Genomic DNA, 12,120 nt, shown 5'->3' on the forward strand with positions numbered 1-12,120 from the left:
CCGCTTTAGTTGATTACGATTTATATTCCGTTACCACAATTCATTTTCAGAAATGTGTTGATCGGTTCGAAAAATTTTAAGACATTACTCTCGAGTATTTCAAAAATTCTGTTTCATTGTTTCTGCCGTTTGTTGATTGATGTGTGTCGAATACTCTCCCACACACCTTTGGGTAGGGTTACTTCCCGTTATTTCTCTGGAATATGAAAACTCAACCAGTGAACCACCTAAGTGGCGCAGTGATAAGATGCTCGTCTTTCATCACGAAAGTTACCGTCAGAGGTCCATGGATTCGAACCGGGAGAAGAACAGAGGCACCACAAGAAAATAACTCTTTTTCTATTTCCCACCCCATTTGAATAGTAGCAAAATATCGTATGATATGGCCGGACTTCGTGTGCGCTAAAGTAGTGGCAAAAGCCATAGATAGATGTGAATTTCTGAAATTTTTGAAGGAAAGATGGCCAAGAAAACTAGATTGAAATGTTCCAAGTGAGAAGATGAAAGTTATTTCGGACCATTGCATAGCTCACTTACAAATGACATCTTCCGGCAATCAAAATGTGTTTTTTCTCAATACGTAAAGTTTCCATAGAAAATTGCAGATCGAGACATTTTATGAACTTGTAAATCAGTGATGGCCAACACTCGTGCCACTGTGCGAATTTCAACGTTCAGGCCATACATCCCGATTTTATGGGACATCAGCATTCTTCCTGCAAAATGTTGTTCGCTGTTCTTTAATTTTCGTAACAATGTTCAGTTTGTCACTCTCTTGAGTTCTAAATTGCTTTTATTTTTCAGTCATAAATTTGATTATCGCAATGCAAATTGTGTCTACGTATACGTATATCGGTAGATCATCTTACACCATATTGGGCATATAAGTCGGAACCTGAGAACTCGGGGTACTTAGCCCCCCCGCCCCAACAAATTTTGTAAGAAGTCATACCTCCATCCCCCTCAAAAAAAAACCATGGATATAACAGTGTAATTGTATTACAAAATGGATATCCCCATGCGGATGATCTTGAACACAATACCTTGCAAGGAACATCCACCAACTATGCCCGAAAATGAAAAACCGAACATCAACGCATTGAATAGAAAGTCATCACACAATTATTATTTTAAGAGTGCCATAAACTCGTAAGTAGGCTAAATAAAGTAATAAGTAGGCTAAATAAAGTAATAAGTAGGCTAAATAAAGTAATAAGTAGGCTAAATACAGTAATAAGTAGGCTAAATAAAGTAATAAGTAGGCTAAATAAAGTAATAAGTAGGCTGATATAAACCTATAATTTTATAGGTTTAAACTTATAAAACTGCACATAGGTTTAGCAGCCTACAAAGCCATCATTCATAAGAAAAGGATTGTTTAATAGAGTAGGAGAGCATTTATTTTGATTGTAAAACGGAATAGAATTTCTCTTTGATTTTTGAAAAGCGTTCGCGTGCCTTTCCCGATACCATGGCGTGCCGCGGGTTGATGGAATATACTGTATATAGAATTGTTCAACAATGTGCAGGCACATAAAAATACGTACGCAAACGATTTTTAAAAATTGTTATGAGTGAAATAAAATCTTGCTAACTCGACAACCGCCTAAATCGACATGTTTTTCAAACCCCTTGGGAGGTGCAGGGTCGTCTTAAGAGCATCGTGGGTCCTCGGGCCAAATGGTTTTTCTGAGGCCCTACCTGGTGAAGTCTCGGAAATTTCAACCACATTTCATTTTTGTGAGGCTCCTTTTCTCTTGACGCCCCCGGGCCATGCCCGGGTGGGCCCATGCTTTAAGGCGGCACTGGGGGAGGTGTCGAGTTATCGAGTTTCCACTATATATATTATATAATCGTTCTCCAATTGGCTTACCAAAATCTAATTTGTCAGTCGATTTTTTTTCCATACATCGTGACCCTTGTATCATACGTGTGTATATTATTGACATTTTTCGAGTGGTTTTCGACGGCAAAAACTAAAGAGCCCACAATACTCTCCTCCTCATCCTCACCTTTTTGCCCTTGAAGATAAACCCTGAATTTTCCTGGTCACGAGGTCACGAAAAATTACAGAACCCGTTACTTTTTTTTACTCGATTTTTTACTTTACCGACCTCAGTACGTGAAACTACCATGTGTTCCTGAGGTCAAGGTCAGTTTTCGTAACTTTCGTAGACCGGCGTCCATATCAAGCATTGAAGGAAACGGCGTACTCTCTTATAGTCTACCCGTTCCCACACATTCTGCGAATGGAACCCTACCTCAGTGACAGGAAAGTCTGGAATTACCGAAGGGTTGGAGAAAGGGGGGAAGGTTGTCACTAACCTTTTATGATACTATCCTCTGCAGTGGTTACCTTGTGAATAAAATGAACTTGACGTACTCATTGTATTTTCTTCTGCTGTGGGGGGGGGGGGAGATTACTGAACCCTGTATACGTTTGTACCGTCTGTTAACTTGGCATGGCAGATGTGGTCAGCTGCATACATCCTGCCTCTCACTGAAAACGTCTCAATTATTGAAAAATTGGTCGTGAGAAGCCATACAATCGAATTTCCTAAGGCAGTGGCTCTCAAACTTTTGTCACCCGTGGCTCCCTTTCCCTATTTTCAGCATATCTGCGGCTCCCCAGAATAGTTATAAAAGAACCACTTTAAAGCTTGGACACACAAATCAATATCTCCAGCTCGTTGCGACGCTCACTTTTAGAAAAACTGTCTTAATAGGAAAGTGGTAGGGGCGTTAACTCTTAAATGTGCAGACCTTTTATTTGCGTTTTTGTGGTGTTTTGTTTTTCCCTTCTCATTTTCTGTGAAATGTGCTGAAGTTTGTGGAAAACACCGTCATCGTATTTTGGATGAAGATATAGATTTTCCGGATCTCACTAAAAATATTCTAGTGGAACAGTTCTTCTCATGACATTTGTAGAATGGTAGTAAGTTGTTATCTCAATTAATGCAAGTGGATGAAAAATTGGAAAAATTCCACTCATCGTGTTGTGATTATCATTTGATCATTCTTGTCGCACCACGGTCATTTTCTGCACACGAGGACTAATTAGACCGGGACCTACAATTTATTGCCGATTTCAAACGGCGGACTTGTTTTTTTATGCTCATCGAGAGATTGGTGCGCTAACCCCTTGATGGGGGACTCCCTGCGGTAGCAATTTTTTCTGCGGTCATGTTGCCGTTTCTGTTGTACCCCTGTGTCGGAAAAGTTTTCTGACAAGGACGAACCGGGTATCGAACTCGCGACACCTCTAAACATCCTTTGGTACTTTAGGCGAGTATCTTATAGACCTTGGCTACCGCGCTCCATAGTGATTATCTATCTCTTGTTATGGACTCTAAGGACTTATGTTTCAAAAATTTTATGTACGGATAACATTCTATACTGAGAGCATCGTTCAAAATAAGAATTTTTTGTTACAGGACATATTACGTCCGAAACAAATTTGAGCGTATACTTTTCCTAGTAGTTAAAGCTTATAATTTTAGATGGATTCCTTGTTTTCTTTGTATCTTGCCATTTCCCTTTCCAACATGTCAGAGGATTATGTGGTGAATTACGAATAGTATCGTTAATACAAATAGAAAAAAAAGCTGCGGGAAATTTCCTAGCGGAATACTGAACAAAGTACTTTATTTCTCTGGAAGAGTATTCCGAGTTGCTCTCACACTTCGCTTATAAGAGTGTCATAAACGCGTATGTAGTTTCTCTCCGATTTTTATTTTTTATCTTCAGTGTTATTTCTATACAGTACATACTAGTTTCATCTTTTAGCAAGAGACCAAACGGGGAAAACCAGAAGGACCAGTCGTTCCTTTCTCTGAAAATGATTTTTTTTTTCCTATTTGTACTCTCCGACACACTTGTCCCCCCCCCCGTACATTTGTGTTTTCTGATCTGAAAATATCAGAGCTTATTAATAGCTCAGGGTGAACGGGCGTTGCTAACAAACTGCTGTAATGATGATGTGGAATACACTGTAGAAAATATCGTACCAGTGCAGTGTTGGGTTGTACACTTAGTATGTAGGGAAATCTAAGCGTATGAAGTAAATCAAGCAATTAAAGAGAATTTTTTTTAATAATCGTATTAACAAACATCTAATTTACATGCTAGTTTCTCTACAACTTCCGACAATTGTCCTTTGAAATTATATTAATCGTATATTGGTGATTTATCCGCGAAAAACGAACAAACTTACATGAATGTTTATATGTATCACTGAAAGGAAGAAGCCCAACAAATTGGCGGATTGAATCAAAAATTTTCAAATTACCTTGTTGATTGTATCCTTGTAGACAGAAATCCTTGCTGTGAAATATACTTGCTAAATCAATTCTATTTCAATATCTCTATTAGTGCAATACTGACACAGATGCGCCTTTCTCTCTCCACTTCAATCCAGTGCATGTACATATCCTCCTGTGGATTTTTGGGAAGGCACTGCATACAATGCCATGGTTCTCAACCTTCAAAACAGACATAATATTAACTTAAAGATATAAGTGTGTGTGTTATATTATACAGGGTGTTCTGTTAATGGACCGGCAAACTGAGAGGGTTGTTAGTAGGCATCAAGGGGAACAAAAATTGAAATGGAACACTGTCACAAACCACGTTGAGAGGGCGGAAAACTCATTCAGGCTCTGAGTCCAGAGGAGACGAAAGGTGGATGTCAGTTGATCGCTGAATGCGTTCGTGGGTTCGCTCACCATATCTGACGTAAGTGGCATGTGGTTCATGCATGATGGTGCCCCTGTACGTTTTTCCCGCAAGGTGCGTAATCACCTCGATGTTACATACCCAAGGAGGTGGATTGGATGCGCGAGACCCGTCGCTTGGCCCCCCCCCCCCACGTTCGTGGGATCTCAATCCGAGTGACTTTTTCCATGGGGTCACCTTAAATCACTCGTTTACGCGACGCCTGTGGACACACCGTAGGATCTCATAGTGTGGATTGTCGTTGCTGCGGCAGACATAAAAAAAAAAGTCCTGCATTTTTTTCACGCAAAGGCTAGTATATTAAACCTTTCTCCCACCCAATTTGCTTTGTTCTTATAATCAGCGTTGTCAAATTTTCTCCCCGGGGAGACACCCATTTTCCCCCGGGGCTGGGGTTTTTAGCCTAAAAAACCCGGGTTTTTTTGGGGAAAATTGTTTTTTTAAGAAAATGTGTTGCTTTTAGGTTAAAATTTTATTTTAAGGTTAATTTATGTACAGTCAAACCTCGTTAATGAGTCACTCTTGCGAGAGCAAAACTAAGACTTGATAAGCGGAGTGACTCGTTAAACGGAGTAAGCCATAGCTGTGCCAATTCCTGCCTGAGGATAATTACTTCCAAAAAGTGATCCGGTAAGCGGAGTGACGTGTTAACCGGGTGACGCACTAACGAGGTTTGACTGTATTCCAAAAATTGCTGCCTAGTGCAGTGTTTAGAATATGTATACTTTGAAGTATTTTTGGAGCAAAAATATGTGATAAATAATTTCCTGGAATCACACTTTTTTGTATACAATTCTTCTACCTTTTTTGTGTAAGCATTTAGTAACGAGATTCAAATATTACAAGAAACCGCAAACAGAAAATGTAACCATGAACTTTACATATGTAATATGTATTATACCCCTGATATGTAATATGTGATAAATATATCTCAAGAAATTATTGCTTATTTATAAAACAATAATTTTTCACACACGAAAAAACACACATATCCTTGTATAAATAAACTGAAACCTCTGTGGAGAAGTTAACCTATGTATGTAAACTGAATTTTCATTCAAAAAATATTTACATGTTTGCATTACATTTTTATAAGGTTTATACAGGTACATCAGACTTTCATAACTGAAATATCAAGAGACAAAAATAGCATTAGCTCATAACGAAAAGAAAATAACTTTGTGGGATTCTTGAATTGAACATTGGTACAAACCCCTTCAAATGAAACGGAACAAAAAGTATAGTTTTTCTCCGAAAATAAGACCTAACTAGAAAATAAGCCTTGGTTTGATTTTTCAAGATGCTCATACTATAACCCCAACCCCCCGAAAAATTGACCTGTTAAAATCGTCAGCCAGATGAAAGCATTCTGCAGGTTTGTTGCTATACATTACAGGTTGTCTTGTATAAAGTGATACTAATATACAATAATGTTATTGACATTTGTATTTAATGATAATTCAAGTTATTCTGTAGTTTTAGGTTCCCAAAATTGGCTAATTTAGACAAGTGGAAAACACCTCCACTGTAATGAATCCTCAGAATGACTGCTATCTCCTGTTAACCAGATCATTTTTTAATTATTACCGCTCTTTTGAAAATATTTCGGAATTTAATGAAGCAGGGATATTCTTCAACAGTGAGGAATTCAAAGAAAAATAAAGCATGTAACTTTAGCTCCTGAAAGTTTGGGTTCGATTTAAAAAAAAACTTCATGGTTTTGGTTACATAACTAAAGGTTTTATTTTTGACGGATCAGGACACTTGAATACATTTTCTGCGGGGTTTGAAAAATTTGGAGGAGAAAAAAAAATTCATTCACCATCCTGATTTCTCAGAATTTTCATTATCCAAATTCATTTATTTTACCACAAACAATCCTTCTTGCTGCAGTTCTGCATGCGTACAACTCAAGGTTTAGATACAATTATGCAGAAGTGAGTGTGTATGTGTGTGAACAATTATTCCCTTATTGCATGGTCAATTTTATTAATCAAATACATAGTTTAACGTGCACCAAAAATGTATATACATAATGTAAGATGTATACACATAAAGGATGTACGTAAATAGATATTTATGATACAAATTAAATATTATTTATAATACATAATTAGATATTTTGAGGTTGTGAAATAGGAAATTCAATTTTCCCCATTTTGCCCAAAAAAATCCGGGTTTTTTTTAGAGAAACCCGCCCGGGCTGGGTTTTTTATCCTGCTTAGAATGCTTAGCAATGTTCGAGACCCCTGAATCAGGAAATTTGACGCTTCTCGAATGATTGTGCCATTCTGCTCAACTATACGTATTTTTAAGACTTTTTTTTTTTTGACTCGGGAATTCAAGATTTATTAAATGGTGCAACTGATTACAATTTGTGACCCCGTATACATATATTGATGAATTTTTCATTCATGACCTTTATTCAGCTCATTCGCTGCATCAGATAAGTCCATTAAGGTTCAGAATAGAGTGCGTAACGATTAAAAAAGAAACATTTTAAGCAATCGAACTACTCACGTTGTGAAACGATTTTAAAAATAAAAATTCAATTTTTCGCAACCGTAGAATCTTGTTTTGTCTTTTTTTGCTTCCCTCGGAATAGCTCTGAAGTAGTGATTAACCTTCACTTTAGTAGTTTATTCCACATGCTCAGATAGCTGATCTGTTGTATGATGTTTTTTTACTAGCTCAAGAGCAGAAAAGCCTGAGGATCTGGAGCTAGAAGGAAGGTCGAACGACCTCATTCCTCGAATTGCACTCTCTCTATATATTTCTGCAAGTACTAAAAAAAATACAAGCGGAGGCTGTCTTGCATACCGTAGAGAGAGATGGTTAGGATTGGGCTTTATTTCGCAACAGCAATTCGATTTATTTCCTTCGTTTTGAGTACCTCTGTGGATGATTTGTAGTATGAGTAGTGAAGCCATTATTGCTAAAAATGTTTTTTTGTCTGAACGCAAAAGAATTCTTTACCGAGAAACAAAATTTCTGGAATAAATTTGTATATTTTCCGGCATTTGTGCTTTTGGTAATGTCGATTGATGATCATATTTAGTTTGTCGCGTGGTACTGCTTAGGGATATAAATTATCCGTATAGCTCATTTAATTGTAAATTATAACTCGGGAGTTGGAACAAAATTGGTTTCTTTCTCTATAAATGTTTCAAAGTTGAGTAATTCGACTTATATAAAGGGAAAATGCACAAATACCGTCCCCCTAAGCAAAATCGTTAAGTCTGAAATTTTTTTTGGAGTGCTGCAAGTGTGAAGGTACTAAATAAATTTTTTCTAATCAAAAAAAAAATAAAACAACGCAAATTTGATTTTCTCTGAAGGTGTCCTAACGCCGTTCCCCCTTTTTCCAATAATTATCTACACATTTATTTTCACTGGAAACTTGATAAAACAGTGTTGAGATCGCTTATAATAAATTTATGGAGATTAAGACATTTGTATAAAAATATATAAAACAAGTTAAATAAGTTTATTATAAATTTATGAGTAAATTATTTAGTCTCGCAAGCAGTTTTTGAGTTTTGTTGAACATATTTCACATTTCGTGTCACTACTTCACTTTACCAGTTTTAATATAACTATACCTATAGTCATATTTAATTGTTTTTGAGGTTTTGTTAATGTTCCAGGTTGATATTTATCTTGGCCTTTGATTAAAATTTTCTCCTTACGCTCTTCCATCATTTTTTCCTTTTCCATAGAGGAGTTTAGAGATGTTTTATGGGGATTTTTCCTGTCACCAAGAACGGGGTTCCGGCTCTAGAATAACAAAAACTATTTTTGAAAAATTAAAGCGTAAATGAAAACAGCAAAGCAACTTCGTCACTGCGATTCGTCAGCTGAAGAATTATGAGGAGTTTCCTGGCACTCGCAAGATAGCAGCTCCGTGCATGCAAATTATAGGGATGGACGGATTTCGGGCACTTTCCCCTACAGATTTGAAACGCGCATACCAGAAAACGCTCGTTCTACACACTGGAACTGGCTCGTTCTACACACATTATTGTGCATAGAGGCCCGATTCGAACTTGACGGAGTTCTCTGGACTTGGGCCAAAATTGTTCGGTTGTCGGAGGGTACATATTCAAATTCGGGACTCCTAAATAAGGGGAGGGGGATGCCTATGTATGCAGATATGTGGAACTGACTGTATTTTTTCATAATTGATTTTTATATTAGTGGCATTGCCGTAAAGATTTCAATTCAGACACTTTTATGGTAGTGATCAACAGATAAGTGGCTTTCGTTGAACGAATCAAACGCTTAACTCGAGGCATACTCCTGCACTTAACAATGACTGCTTATCGCACGACAGGTTGACGCGTTCGAAGTTATTTTATAATCGATAGGTGTTCCCAAGATATTAATAAGCTAATTATACATCGGTGAACGCCAAAACTGGCTGATCGCTATACTTCTAATTTAAAACTCTTCCCACACTCGCAAAAAAGTGGATGGCTTCTGAAAACTATGTAGTGCCAAGAGGAAGCCTAAAAGTTATCGAATATTAACAAGATCAGCAGTAGTGCATTGCTCTCGGTATAATTTTTTTTTTTTCGCTTCATTCCTCGACTCAATCAGACCGTTGCACTGTCGAGAATTCCCCCCCCCTCCACCATTTTATATCTCTTTTTACAATCTAAAAGTCCTTTCTCTGTCCGTGTCGTCGCCAAAAGATATAAATATATCGGTGAAATGAAAATGCATAAAAATAAATCGACCCGATTATTTTGGGGCCTTTAACTCCGTTACCCTGAGCGCTGACTTAATTTTTCTGACCTTGCGGTAGATAAATCATACGTGCCGTACCGTGTGATGTTGTTCCGGAACAAATGGGTTAATGTCATCTGTTGAATCTCTTGATATTCGTCCAGGGGAAAACGGAAGAAAGATTTCTCGACTTTTTTTTCCCCTCGTTCAGGTTCATGGCTTTCCGAGTTTTTATTTGACCCTCTTCCATCTCCCTATGCGGCCTCTATATAGAATGGCTATTGGGTTTTCGGTCTCCGCATTTTCATCGGTATAACATGCACAAATACAAACTTAACATAACACCTTTAATGTGAATTCTATTTTCGTTTCTTTCATCGGCTTGACTGCGCTCCAGCTTCAACGGAACAGATGTAAAATACAGTTACACCCGTCACTCTCAAAACTGTCAGTCTCAAAGATAAATGGACGTTTATTCATTTCGCTGTAGTTTTCTCCGAATTCAATGCATTTTCTCATGTTTATCTGGAATAATTTTTACACAAAACCTTTATATCTGCAATGAGAAATTTAAATTCCAATTGCGCAAATTGCTAAGCGCCTCCAAAAAAAAAAAAAAAAAAAAAATTGCAGCTGAAAAAAAAAAGTCAATTGCGTGACAATTATGCATCTCAGTGTTACATTATGGTGTGACAAGAAGGGGGGGGGGCTTGACTCCAGTTGTGCCTCTTTCTAAGAAATTTTAAAAATTTGCGACCTTAAAGCTGCTTCTAAGGGTTATCTTTGGGATTTTTGTGAAAAAATTATATACAAGGTGTCCAGTAAGTCCTAATGTGGGCTTTATCTCATCAACGTAATACAAGTGTGGTTCCAATATAAAAAAATGCTCAATGTGTTCAGGAATCACTCTGTACAAGTTTTGAGAGTGAAATGTCACATAAAATAAATCTAAATTTTTATATAGGTCCCTCCTACCTTCTAATTTCAAATTAGAAAGTTTCTATCCTGTCTCTCCTCAGGTCAACAAAATTTTTTTCATGTTTCCAAGTGCAATATTGGTTGCGATATTTGAATTCAAAAATCTGGAGACGGTGAAAGAACAGCATAAACTAACAGACAACCTCTTTCCCAACTTTTCTCCAATTTTTGAATTCCTATATTAGCGAATATATGCACTTTGAGGTTAACAAAAAAAAAAAATCCATGTTTCTTAAGTGCAGTATTAGTGATTGCTGGACATATTTTAAGCATTTTTTAAATTGGAACAATTTTATTTTCTTAATTGGAACCTCTACGACAAAAAGTTTAGATAAAGGATGCATTAGGACTTATAAGACACCCTGTACATTGACAAATTACAAAAAAAATTAAAAAATAAATAAAATCAGCAAAATTGGGGAAAAAAAGCAAGATAACTTTCACTTTAATAATACCACAGAACAATGGAATCGTATCTGTGATGTAATTGTATGTCAATGTAAAATTGTTATAAGATTTGGAATCTGTAAGGCGTTACTGGTCCTAGCGTGGTTTCCAAGGGTATACAACTAATTCTGTTTTTCTGCCGCATTCTCTCTATAAAATTATGAGCTGCAGTATTAAAGTCTACCACCTCCATCATGGAGGCGCAGACCCTGGTAGGTATGGCGCTTTGCATCGAGTGATTCCCAGTCGCGGTTTTATCCTTAAAAATTTGTCTAGTCTAAGAAGCAAGAGGCCAGAAATATCTTAATGCTCTATTGCAAAGTTTTTATTGTAAGGCGTCTGATGGTAATATGGCAAATTTTCAGTAATTTTTTTTTTTTTCCGAAAGGAATTTGAAATTTAGAGAATTTATGCTGTTTATCTGTTTGTTTGGACATGTGACCTAATTTTTGTTTTTGCTTGGGTGATGCTTAATTTTGTCTGTTTGCCATATTGTGCTGAAAATGTCATTCGGAAAAACCACGTTATTTTCTTACGGTACGTTTTTATTTATTCTCTGGTTCAATTATTCCACAACTTTAGTTCGTTAACCATGGCTAGTGCAGTTTTTAATGCTTTTTCAAATGCATTCGTTTTAATTTCAACCTGTGTAAATATCTGCCATGTAGGTTTCTTTAGAATGTTTGAAAGGTTTATTTTACGACCAATGGTGCTATATTCACTGCATGTGCGAGTATCAATTTTTTTGTCTGAAATTTCACGTGATCAGATTTCGAAAACCCCTCAAAATTTATTTCCCCTAAGAAGGAGGAAAATGGATTTGTCTGTCCAAAATGTCTCTTAATTAACTTACATTTTTCAGTTTTGGATTCATTATTTCGAATTTGTTGAAGCTTATGAAATTTATTTTTTGTATTTAATTTTTAATTGAAAGTTTGCTCACTTGAATAATTTTTTTAAATGAATAAGCTTTCATGAAAATGCCTGTTTGTTGAGATATGTACGTTGAAGACCCCATTGGTCATATTACCTTCACCTGTTGGCCAAAAGTAACACTTGGAAAAAAACACTTTTTTCCATTTCATATTTTCTTCATATTTTTTCATATTTCCCATTGAGATGTACCTTGGATCATTTTTTTTCTCTTAACAATTCTTCAAAGTATTTTTTAACATTCAGTTATTTTGAATTGATAATACAGGCCTCAGCGAAAAATCGCTGAAGCTCATCATG

At 36.6% G+C, this 12,120-nt stretch overlaps 1 protein-coding gene across 1 annotated transcript in view; it reads left to right on the forward strand.

Moving 5' to 3' along the window:
- Positions 1–12,120, forward strand: part of LOC149088771 (uncharacterized) — a 61,815-nt gene that overhangs the window by 34,576 nt on the left and 15,119 nt on the right. The window lies entirely within an intron of this gene.

Source organism: Pholcus phalangioides, unplaced genomic scaffold (genome assembly GCF_987345545.1).
Source record: "Pholcus phalangioides strain wild (caught in Gottingen) unplaced genomic scaffold, Ppha-v1.0 ptg000003l_1, whole genome shotgun sequence".
In the NCBI taxonomy this organism is placed as follows: Eukaryota; Metazoa; Arthropoda; class Arachnida; order Araneae; family Pholcidae; genus Pholcus; species Pholcus phalangioides.